Source organism: Epinephelus moara, chromosome 16, assembly GCF_006386435.1.
Source record: "Epinephelus moara isolate mb chromosome 16, YSFRI_EMoa_1.0, whole genome shotgun sequence".
Classification (NCBI taxonomy): Eukaryota; Metazoa; Chordata; class Actinopteri; order Perciformes; family Serranidae; genus Epinephelus; species Epinephelus moara.
The window spans coordinates 18,854,028-18,865,543 of NC_065521.1; the positions used below are offsets into that span (position 1 = coordinate 18,854,028).

At 41.2% G+C, this 11,516-nt stretch overlaps 1 protein-coding gene across 1 annotated transcript in view; it reads left to right on the forward strand.

Annotated features, from left to right (window-relative positions):
- The first annotated feature begins 2,544 nt into the window (after positions 1-2,544).
- Positions 2,545-11,516, forward strand: part of sema3b (sema domain, immunoglobulin domain (Ig), short basic domain, secreted, (semaphorin) 3B) — a 98,883-nt gene continuing 89,911 nt past the window's right edge. The window contains exon 1 of the mRNA XM_050064827.1: positions 2,545-3,060. The gene's annotated coding sequence lies outside the window, so the exon portion shown is untranslated. The remainder of the gene's footprint in view (positions 3,061-11,516) is intronic.

Genomic DNA, 11,516 nt, shown 5'->3' on the forward strand with positions numbered 1-11,516 from the left:
TGGACCTAACCGCCATATCGATTTTTACTAAACTTGGTAGATATGTAGAACAGGACTCTAATTAACTCTAATTGGCAACTGGGTGGCGCTATAACAACAGAACAATGCTTAAAAATGGCTAAAATGCGACCGATCGCTGTGGCTCCCCCCTGTGGCCGAATGTTTTGTTTTTTTCTAATTTTTGGTATGACTAAGTCATGGTATGGTATGCTGTACATATTCACGGAAACTGTCAGTATGTCATTCTGTCAGTCAGTCATTCTGTCTGTCCCACGTTTTTCTACTCATTGACGTGGTCAATCTATGTGAAACTGCACATAGGCATTGAGGATTGGCATAGGTAGAAGGTGACAAAGCTACCAATGGGTATGGACTAGTTTTCATGAATGACCAAATTGTGCATTGCTTTAAATGTTGCTAGCACAAGAAATTGTGGGACAGCGTGATCTCCTTTTCTTTTGTAAAGGATGGTCCAGTGTACCTTATGCTACAAGAGTTAAGGAAGCATTGAAGCACCATAGCCTTTAGAGAATTTGAATAGTTCTTATCATGGCCGCCACATAGATCCTTCCAAGTTATTTGATTTTTGAGACCTCAAATTCAATGTTTTTAATGTAGACATGCAGCAGGCACGTTCAAATGCCAGAGCATACCGTCACGGTGCGCACATGTTCCTGAGTGCCTATTTTTCAGGGGATGACAGCTGTGCCCTGAGACAAACCGAGTTCAACTTTTGGAACACAGTAGCATGCACTGCATGTCATGTGACAAGGACCAACCAATCACAGCCGACAGACATCTTTCCCTTCATCCATAAATATCAATCTGTGATAAATATGGAGAAGAAGTTGATGATTTTAGTGCAGAGCTAAATCTGTCCCACGGACAAAAGGCCTACACACAAACAGTGCCTGGAAGAAGATCAGCTCTGCACTCAGGCTTTCAGGTAATTAGACTGTGATATGTGCTTGTTAAGGTTGCTTAGCAACCTCAGACACAACCTGCTGCCATGCTCTTGAAGCTGGCACAGAAAAGGCACAAGAGTAGCACCCAGCGGTATGTGTACGGGCCCTAAGCAAAAAAAGACCTGTAGACCCCAACTAGCCCTTTGAGGAGTCACTGTGTCACCAAGCTTCCCAATCCACCTAATTTGCGTACAAGCACACAGTGTGACCACTGCCTATATTCCACCTCCCCTTTTGAACCTGTCCGAGGTTTAGAGTGATCCCACAAAAAGCTTTCAGCTAATTATAACTAGGATTTACATCCAGTGCTTCTGTTGGCTGCTGATGCAGAAAGTAGCGTGTTCTATATGTAGCAAGGCAGAAAGTAGGAGTGAGGAGGTGGTGGACAGATATATGGTGTATCATGACTTTCTTGCTGGAGACCACAGTTAGTGTCCCATCACATCCCCACAACCACAATCTTTCCCCAAACCTACCCATCTTCTTTTAGTTGTCTAGCGTACCCTAATCTTATCCACTTTGTTATAGTTGCATAAACCTCACTATTACATAACCATCATTTATATGCCATAACCATAATGTTTCCCTGACCAACAAAGTGCAGATATTCTGGCAAAGAATAAATCTACAAATGTCAGTATTGGACTTCTTACTCAGCATATTCCTTTATGTTGCAGGGTCTTCCAATATTAATGTTCTTGACTGGTGATGAGGTTTGCCGTTCGACATTAAAACAGATACCAGATACTTTTTTCTTTTCTTGTGTTGTTTAAGAGCAGCTTTTCTGCGTCCCCAATGCCAAGTGTGGTTATGTTACAGCCACTTTCTAGAGCAAACCTTTGAAATGGGAGATGGTTATGGCTGAAGGGAAGAAATGGGCTCTATCATTAAACCAATATAGGTTTTTCCAGAAGGTGCAGCATTCAGAGACGCAACTTTTCATGCTCATTTTCTGTCCCACTTTATTGAGACAAGAGAAACACATAATACAGAAGCTACCTCCAAATCCCTAATCTTTTCTCATCAGGTTTTCGCACTGGCAAAGCAGCAGTCAAAAGGTCAAGGGTATCAGGTTCGAGGGCTTTATTATGACCATCTGAACCTTGAACTCAACCACTTGAATGAATTTATAGTTTTCAACTCATGGGAACAGAATAGAAGGTAAAACACCTTCTGTACTGAACAAAGAACTCATGAATGAGTTGACATTTTAAAGAATGTGTGAACTTTGTGAAGGAACTTGAAACTGAAATGAAGCCCAAATGTTAAGTGCACCCTTATCCTAGTCTCACCCTGATCCTTATTACATCAGCCAAAAGATTTGCTGGATCACTAAGAAACACACAGACACATGGACCCACAGCGTACTGAACCTGAGGTGATAAAGCATGTTTAATCATAATAGCAGCCAGGAGAAAGACACTGCGGCTGGGTGACACAGCGAGGGAGTGACTTTACCTCTGGACTGTGGCAGAGGGAGTGGCGTTGAAAGAAAGAGGAGGGTGTGAGTGTGTGTGTGTGTGTGTGTGTGTGTGTATGACAGAGAGAGCTTTGCTTTCACGCCTTGCTGAGCAGTGAAAGAGTATCTGTCACTGAGAGCAAGCCGAAAGAGAACAAGTAAAAGTTAGGCAAAAAAGACAGAGGGAGAAGAGTAGAGGAGGAAGAAAGAAGAGATAGAGAAAGAGTTGGCTGAAAGCAGCTTCTGTCTTCCGTCCCACCCCCTGACTGTCTTCTCCTCCTCTCTGCCCGGCCGGGAGCGAGAGGAAAAAGAAAAGGAGTGCAGAGAGAAAGAGACGGAGAGGGAGCTCAACCACGCTTGCTCTTTAGCGCAGGACTCAGGAATTCCAGGACCTTTGGAGTTGCGCGCACAAACACACACTGACACACACACACATGCTGCTTTTCTCGTGGTGATACAAACCTCAACAGGACCCAGAGAGGGAGGATTAGAGAAAGAGAGAGAGACACAGAGGACATGAGAAAACAGCCCTTTCCTGTGGACTATTTGACCATGATGGCACCTGCCAAGGAGGAAAGTGACTAGGAGGGGCTGAGGACTGAACCGGGACGCAGGCAGAGGAGGCTGCTGATGAAGGTGAGATTTTAATTTCCTGACAGCAGCTCCAGTATGTGTCTTTGTCCCTTTTGCCAGGATCTACCTCCACATTAGTACAGATATTTATTAGAGCTTTTAATTTAACAGGAAACTGATGTAGTAAATAGTTTGTTGTTTGACTGATGGGCACGAGTGTAAATGTGAAAGTGAAGTATCCATGCTGTGGTTTCTGTTATGTTTCTTTATTCAGTGGCCAAAAAAGTGGGATGATTTCATCTTCTTGAAGTGATACTGAAGCTGGGGAATACCCTGTGTAGGTGTTTGTGTTGGAATTACGCAGCTCTGAATGCGTCTCAACTCTACTGTATTTGTAGTTTCATATCTGTGTTGATCATTAGGGTGATTTCCCTGAGTAACATAAGAGCCTGGCTGGACAGGAGTGTGGACTTTATTATTTTTTGCAGGAGGATATCCAAGTGAGAACATTTTGTGGGTCTGGGAGCTTTAATTGGGTTTGATCAGGGGGTGATTCAGCTGAACGTAAATCAGGGAAGGAGAAAATGTGAAAAAAAGAGTTTGCGTGCATGAGGGAGACTGTGTGTCTTGGATGTTTTATTTCCTGATGGTCCACCAGTGGAAGTGGAGGATTTGGAGGGAATTATTATCGCTTTAGCAGAGAATCTGTCTTTTTCTGTTGGCATTGGTTAGTCACACTGAAGTTATGTTTTCAGCTTGAGAACATAATAAGGTCTACGTACACTTTATAGCTTTGAAACAGGACCAGGTTCTGATCTAATAGCTTTTGTGCATGTCTTAGAACCACAACAAAGCATCTGAATTTTAACAGACTATAAATCAGTGGCGAATAAAGAAACCAGTGGACATGTAGAAGATTAGAAGTCTTTGGTTCTTTTACACCTGCGGTTATTGTGTGCCTCATCCCTCCACTCCCTCCCTCTCCCCTCCATCCCGCCACACTCTGCCACTTTTGTTCTCTAATCTCATTTACTTCTGCCTTTTCTGCAGGTTTTCGCTGAAATCCCACAACTAATGACAGAGGCTTATCCCATGCCACTCTGCTTTGCTCTCATCCTTTCTCCCACCCCTCTCTTTTCTCTTCTTCATCCTCCTTATGACAATCCATCTGCCTTTATAAAGCTTTAAATATCTGTTCGCTTTTATGCTATTTGTGGTATCAGCATCTTCTTTTTTTAGCTATCACCAGAAGGTTTTGTGTGTGAGAGGGTGTAAACGTGTTTTCAAACTCACAGGTGTGTATTTTGTCTGTCATCTCACCTATTCAGTCCTGTAATCCCAGGTCTTACTGGTTTTTATAACCCTTCACCCCAGACCCACCTTAACCTTCACAGTAACCCTTCCATTACCATACCACTGAACCACACATTAACCCTTTCTTTACCTTTGCAGTGAAGTTTGTTTTGGGTGTAGTGGATGGTTTTACATGATAGTTACTATGATGGTCACACAGTAAGGTTGTGTTCTTTCATCTTGGTTGTTGCTGAGATGGAGTTTGGTTGCAGCTTTCTTACATGTCTTGGTTGACGTTAATGGAATTGAAAGCATAAATGAGGGCATTGACTTGAACATGTTTTTAAATCAGGACATGAGAAATTGTTTTAAAAAAATGTTTTTACACATCAAAGTTTGTTTACAGGTCTTGTTAAATAAATGTGGGAAAAGTTGTGTAAAGCCTTTTTTTGGCTCCAGAGCTGCGTGAAGTCTGACAGATTGCCTCAAGTGATGTCACTTGAGATCGCCACCGTTGGGGCTTTTTGTTTGCTGTAGTTTGAAAATTTTAAAAACATCCAGTGGTGTGGACTTAGACAGATGTAAGCTTACCAGCGCTTGGGGCTACATTAACCTCCACTTTTGTCAATCTGAGACAGAACTGTTGGTGATGTGGTTGCATTATGGGTAGGGCTGCTCGATTAATCGAATTTTAATCTAGATTACGATTTGGGCTTTCAACGATTATGAAAACAAAATAATCGACATAAGACGATAATGTGCTTCTTGTCAGTTTACTCTCGTTGTCTTGTGTTGCAAATCAAACGCACCCAGAAGCCGCGCATGTGCTGTACCTCCCCCTGCCCTCTCCTCTTTTCACTCCACGAGCCAGTCAAGTAGGTGAACTACGAGTAATGCGAGGGGCAGGTGATTGTGGAAGATTTCAAAAACAGAGTGCGGAAAATGGCAGAGGGAGAGCGAGAGAAGTTGGTTTGTGTGTGTGTGCGCACGTGTCTGTGTGTGTGTGTGTATGTGTGTGCGCATCGGGGCTGAACTCCGCCGTGACATGACATGTCATCGTGTAAACGATATAAGTCATCACGAGCGCTGCATAATCGTTTGCATAATCGTGATTTCAATTTTGATCAAAATAATCGTGATTCTTTTTTTTCCATAATCGAGCAGCCCTAATTATGGGTAATGTAGGCAGCTGATCTTGACAAGGAAGAAGAATGTGTGCAATGAAAAAGATGGTATCTCTTGTTGTGCTGCATCAGTCTTTTTTGTCCATTGTTAATCTGGCAATGTTTTCAGAGTGCAACCTTTTTTGAGGCTGTTTGTAAGACTGTTTATGATCGTGCTTTGGCGCCCCTACAGTTACAGAGTAGTACAACACTGTCGTATATGCAAACAGTTTATACTGTCCTGACATGGCTGTAGTGGTCTGTCTCACTGCTATTGCAAAGACAATGACAGTCTAACAGCAGAATCTACATCCCTGCTAGTGTTATTCATGAACTATTGCAGTATAGGCTGTAACCTTATCAGTATCATCCCTCTTTCACGGTTTCTCATGTGCATTTGCTGACAAGCTGAAGCTTCTTAAAGGGGCAAAATACGTCATCAGAAGCCAAAAAACCATGTCAGCTGACAGGGTTGAGCATTGCAGGGTTTTACACAAACATGACTGCACAGTTTTATGTATTGTAACATCAGAGATGAACACTAATGAAACAAAAAGAATAACAAATTAGAATGAAAAAGTTTTAGTCTGGCTGAAATACTGCTAGCGTTTCCAGCACAGATACATAGTTTGCCAAGCGTTTCTGAGTCTCTTCCTTTCTGCCATGACACTGAGAATACAAGCTAGCTCCTTCTTTGTTTTTTAAAACTTTATTTCAAACTGTCAACATACATAGAATCAACACAAAGCATCAGAATCATGTGCATTCACATGAAGCATTGAGAAAACACTACCAAAAGCAATGCCAAACTGCTGAGCTAGTTGGTGCCTTGGAGTGTTTCTCCTGGGATATCCTACCCATTCACAAATTTACATCATGTACGAACAGGCACCATCCTCCCAATTACAAGTTGGTGTACCATCTAAATGGTTTTGTAGATCCATGTACATTACTGTTTCATATTAGGCTATTAATAAGTAGCAAACTCGGATTGCTTGAGTCTTGGTAAATGTCACTCTTTGCATTGTCTGTTCAGCTACCCAGCCGTATTGTAAACACATTGCTGCTGCTTTAAAACACATCACTTCCTGAGTATCAGAAGATTTTTCCCAAGACAAACAGGCATAGTGTTGAGAGAAGCATACATATAATAGCTTTCATCACCTGGTCACAGGTTGCATTCTCTCTCTTCAGGTGTGCTCAATCATTTGACATCAGAGAGCAGCAAAGTGGACATTTATTTAACCTAACAGCTCCTGTGGGTTCAAGGTGGGTCTGCTGATTGCCTGGTGATGAATTGACCACCAAGGTAACTTTATGGTTAAAGTGGCGTTACACTGATCCGCTGCCACACCTTAAAACCCATTAACCCCCATCTCAACCCTTCCTCAGCGAAAAAACCCATTAACCTTCCTCTTAACCCTCTCCGCAGCCTGAAATATCTACTAGGTCAGCAGAAAGTAGGTAAGAAATGATGAGATTTATGAGAGTATGGTATCTAATATGTACATGTTGTGTAGACCACAGGATAAATATATGTTCTTGGACTGTTGGGCTATTGCTCTGTATTGGTTTGTCTTTTTCTCTCTTCATGTGAATGACGTAAAGAAAGATAAGCCGCAGAAAACTGATGAGGCTAGTTATAGCCAGAGAGAGAGAGAGAGAGAGAGAGAGACTGGGCAGCGATGTCAGTTTTCCTTTGTTTGAAATATTTAATGAGTGTCTCTGCTCTCTTGAAATATTGACTTTTTCCCATATAGCCGGAGGGGACAGACGGTAGCGGAGGCTGTTCTCTCATTCAAATAAAAGCAAAAGGCTGTTAGCATCAAACTTTTATCAGTTCTTTTATTAATTTATTTTTTGTTTTCTTTTTCAATCCTTCTGATTAAAAGAAAATAACATGATACTTGCCCTTGATTTTGCAGTTGATGAAGGGTAACGTGTTGAGAAAGAGAGAGAAAAGAGAACGGGCCACACTTCAGGTGTAGCACCTCTGTAAAGGAGTTTGCATGCAACTGTAGGTTTTATGTTTCCATGTCTTACAGTATATAAGACCATGTACAATATGTGGAACCCTGTGTCTCCATAAATGTGTGTATATACAGTTTATATGTGTGCAGCTTTGGGTTTATGTGTATGCTACATTATTTCTCATGTCTGTACTGTTTAGCCCTGTTTCCACCAGTTTGGTACGCATTTTTCTGTTTCCATTGTGAAAAGTTGTGGATGGCACCAGTGGCACCAGTGGAACCATTCTGTACTGTCCCTATTTTTGCCCCCCCCTCTGTTGGGGTACCTAGCACACAGATCTGGTACTAAAAGGTGGAGCTGTGAACACTGCAGTCCTTTGATTGGTCAATAGCATACGGTCACTCTGCTCAGGGCTGAGTGTGGCTGGTTTTTAGGCTCATGTAACCACTGTTCCATGGAGAGCTTTTAGTAAACTGTAACAATGAAATAAAAGGATGACTTGCTGTCTCTTGTAACAGCTGTTGTTGGAGTAGAAAAATAACTTAATTCACCGGGCCGACTGCCGGCGACTTTTAAGGTGGGACGTTAATTTGTAGTGTTACTCAATGCATGAGTTAACGACATGAATCAACACACCTTAAATTTCACTTTAACAACTTTGACCATCAAGTTATATACGTCATACACTATTAGTAATCTGTGGATCTTCAAGCTTATAAAAATGTCGGCCGGCTTATGTGAACGGAAAGAAAAAAATCGCTGTGGGCTCCGGCAACACTAAACCCCCGAGCTTGCCTGAGCAGGACTAAACGCACAAACCTACCATATTTGAATATCCCATGGAGAGAGACTCTCACTGCAGCCTGTTCTATTTTGTTCTGACAATTTTAGTGTGCAACCTCGTTCTGTGGACGATAAACAAGGTGCAGACTTCTATCCGTGTCACCTGTAATGAGGAAATACAGTGAGTGCTGGACGGAGCAGTGAGTGGCAACAACCCCGCCCACATTTAAGGGTACTGTTTGCGGTGGAAAAGCTAGGGTCTAGGTACCATGTCTGACGGATTACTGTTGGTTCCAAAGGTACCACACCGAAAGTGTTTGATGGAAACGGGGCTTTTGTGTGTATGTGTAGTTTTCACATGAGTACTGAGAGTAGTAGTAACAATCGGATTTTTAAAAAAAGCAAAAAACTAATTTTTCACTGAAATAGATTTTTGCTCTTAAGTGACATTCCCATATCTAAAGGTAGCTGTTTCCTGCCACATAACGATGCTGTTCATCTGCTGTTTACAGTAAATTTGGTCCTCTTGTGGTGAGGTCTGCTCAGCATCTTCTTTCATTTATACAAAATAAAGGAAAAATAGAAAACAATAAATACACAAATAAGTAAATGATTAAGCTACAGTCAATAACTGAACAGGATGCTGCAAATGACATCTGTATTGATGACCAGTTTTTACTATTATTTAAAGTAAAACAAACGCCCCAGTGCGTATGCGCCTCTGTGTGATATACAGTTGGGTATAACGCGTTACAAAGTAACACGTTAGAGTACTTTGATTACTTTTTGCAGTAATGAGTAACCTAACGCGTTAGTTTGCTGTTTGAGTAATCAAATACTTAAGTACATTTTCAAACAAGACATCATTTACTTCCGTTACTTTTAGAACGCTGGTCCTGCAGCTCCGAAACAGCAACGGCTGTCGTTTGGTTCTAATAACGGAGATATCGTTAAACCTATCAGTCTGAAAGAAGCCACGGAGCTTGTGACTCGCTATGTGGTCGGAGAAATGCTGCCGTTGTCTACGGTGGAGTCTAAATAGGTGGAGTCTAAACAGGTGGAGTAGGACTCAATGACAGACATATTTCAGACTCAGGACTTGCATTATGCCTGGTACACGCTACATGCTAGTACTCACCAATTATCCCCGGTCGTCTTTCATGGCATGTGTGATGTCATCGGGTTGTTCTTGTCCTATTTTTATTACTTTCACTATTATTTGAGTCACTGTGTCTGTTCATGTGCCAGCCGACATGTTGTTGTAGTCACCTAAAAGCGTCAGCAGATGGCAGGAGCTACATTTGAAGCGCCACACGTAAACTGTCAAGCTACTGTATCTTCCACAGGAAGTTCTGACAAATGTTTCAGAATAAAAGCCTATTTAGAAAATGGAGGAATTATGAGGGGCTTTTAATTTGAAACAAGTGTTGAATTTGAAATGACGGTGCGATATGTTAACTTTACTAAGACAACGAAGTGGATAAAAAGTAAATATATAAACACACAGAGGGATTAATAAATAACGGACTGTCTATAATGTAGTTTGTTTCAAATGAAGCTGGGAGCCTCTGCAGTTGTGGTGAGTAAAAGCCCCGCCGCTATTTGTTAATGTTATTACTTTATGTCCGACCGTGAGGATGTACCATTGTTTGCTAGCTTGATGCTAATGACAGTAACGTTAACTCAGCGGGTTGACAAAGTGCCTCTGCTGTTTCACACCATCATTTCCCCCTTTTACTCTGTGTGGTAACATCCCTAGAGGAAATATTAAAAACGCTGGGGTGTTGTTGTCATACAGTTGTCTACGGCAGCAGATCGTTCTGTGTTTCTACTGGTCAAAGTGACGGCTGTGATGGGAGAATTGGATCTCAGTGAAGGGCAAGTGGTCCATAACTTTAATTTTGGAGACAAAAAAATGTAGGCTTAGCGCCCTGTGGTCCATTGCCCAATAGGAAATGTAGAATACTCAAAAGTACTTTAAAAGTGCTTGAGTTACTTTTCTCAGTGAGTAATGCAGTAAAGTAACTGGTTACTTTTTTAAAAAAGTAATGCAGTAACGTACTTTCATTACTTTTAAAGTAACCCTTACCCAACACTGGTGATATACTATCAGCAGGTGTCATTAAACCTTTTAAAAAAGATTTATGCTTACTCTTTATTTACACATGTGACAATAAATATGCATGATAGCCCAAAGGCAAGACTTTTCACTATGACAGAGACATAAGATGTGGTGGAAGACAATGGACCTCATGTTTTAACGGTGTCATCTGATATGTTTGGATAACCTCAACACATGGATGACTGGATGGATGACAAAAGAGTTGAACCTGAGGTCAGCGAAGATAGTTTCCCTGATTCATCACTGTGTTAAAAAGGCAGATAAAGGATGTTAGATGCTCTAACAGAGATAGAAGTGTAGATAGCTCCTTAACTGCTTTTCAAGCTCAACCTTTTTAGGTGAAGAGGTCTTTAAATAGGAGATACGGAAGAAGCAGCACAAAAATAAATCAGGATGGCAGGTTTCTTAGAACAGCGATGCCAAAATTGGACATATGTCAGGACATGTGAAAGAATGTGAAAGGCAGAACTTCTCTTTACAAGATAAAGATTAAAGATATTCCTGTAACTTAGACAAAGAAATTATTTTCATTGACTGAGGCAAGAAAAGACATGAAAAGGTGACACATTTTAGGTAATAGTTACAGTTTCTCAGCACACAGGCAGACTAGACAGAAAGTCATAGCATTTTTTTTCCTCTGTTACAAAAGCATTATTGTCCTAATGTGCTAGACACACAGAAAGACTGATTTCCTGTTGTCATGATAAAAGAAGTTGGAGAGCAGAAGATGTTAAATGTTAAGGAGCAGCAAAAGGTGTCATCACTATCAGGGTTCAATGCTAAGGTTTTTTTTCACTTGCCCGGTCAGGCAAGTTGGTCAGAGATCTACTTGCCCAAAGTCAGTTTTTACTTGCCCTATAAAAATTATTTAATTTAAGCGGCTATCAAATAACAAAGACTGCAGTTATTTTTATGTTATGTAATCTTTATTCACACTGTATTTATTTATTAAAACAACATATGTCATGTATTGTTGACAAAAATTTGTCAATCGTTCTCCGTCTATAATTTTGTGCCCTACTTGAGCCATGCCCACCTCTATTTATTTTTCACCCCTCTCTCCAGTTCTGCTGTATTAACACCAGGTTTAATATATTTTGCTTCCATCTCTCTGCCCTGCTCTACTGTACTTCAACGCTACTTAGCTCTCTCTCTACTCTACCAGTAGACTACCACATCCACCTGTT